The sequence below is a fragment of the Camelina sativa genome, chromosome 14 (assembly GCF_030686135.1).
Source record: "Camelina sativa cultivar CO46 ecotype springtype chromosome 14, ASM3068613v1".
Lineage (NCBI taxonomy): Eukaryota > Viridiplantae > Streptophyta > Magnoliopsida > Brassicales > Brassicaceae > Camelina > Camelina sativa.
The window spans coordinates 20,638,099-20,638,804 of record NC_141893.1 but is presented as its reverse complement, the minus strand read 5'-3'; the positions used below and the strand labels follow the sequence as shown (position 1 = coordinate 20,638,804).

Sequence of the window (706 nt, the reverse complement as noted above, 5' to 3'; positions counted from 1 at the left end):
TCCTCCTGATCAGTGGAGGGGATCCTCATGGTTCTATAAATATCTTCATTATAATTACCATCCGACTGAGCAAGGTTCTCAACCAATTCCCATTCGTCTTCCACATTCTTGTTGAGGAAGTTGCCATTTGAAGCTGTATCAAGAAGCATTCTTATCTTGGGAAGCACTCCTCTATACAAAGTGCTTAGAAGGGACTCATTGCTGAAGCCATGGTGAGGACACTGAGTTTGGAATCCTTTAAACCTCTCCCAAGATTCACAAAAGCTCTCATTATTCCTTTGAGCAAACCCAGAAATTTCATTCCTCAACCTACCAGTCCTTGCATTGGAGAAAAACTTGGCCAGAAAAGCTTTCTTGCAAGCATCCCATGTGGTGATAGCTCCAGTAGGAAGAGTCTTCTCCCAAAGGTGAGCTTTGTTTCCTAGAGAAAATGGGAAGAGCCTCAATTTGAATCCATCTTCACTCACTCCATTGATTTTTGTGAGTCCACATATTCTGTCAAACTCATCAAGGTGATCTAGTGGATCCTCCATTGGCAACCCATGAAATTTGTTGGCTTGTATCATTGAGATCAATCCACTTTTGATCTCAAAGTTATTGTTTGCTACTGAAGGGGGCACAATTCCAGCCCTTTGGTTGTGGGTATTGGGTGCATCTCCTGCACCAATGTGCCTTGGTCTCTGCTCATGGATAGCTGGTTGCTCCA

General features: G+C 43.3%; 1 non-coding gene across 1 annotated transcript; it reads left to right on the top strand.

The window, feature by feature from the left end:
* Positions 1–204: 204 nt before the first annotated feature.
* On the top strand, positions 205–311 carry LOC147928458 (small nucleolar RNA R71). The gene has a single exon (XR_015581089.1). It is a non-coding gene; the product is annotated as a small nucleolar RNA R71 (small nucleolar RNA).
* Positions 312–706: the final 395 nt, after the last annotated feature.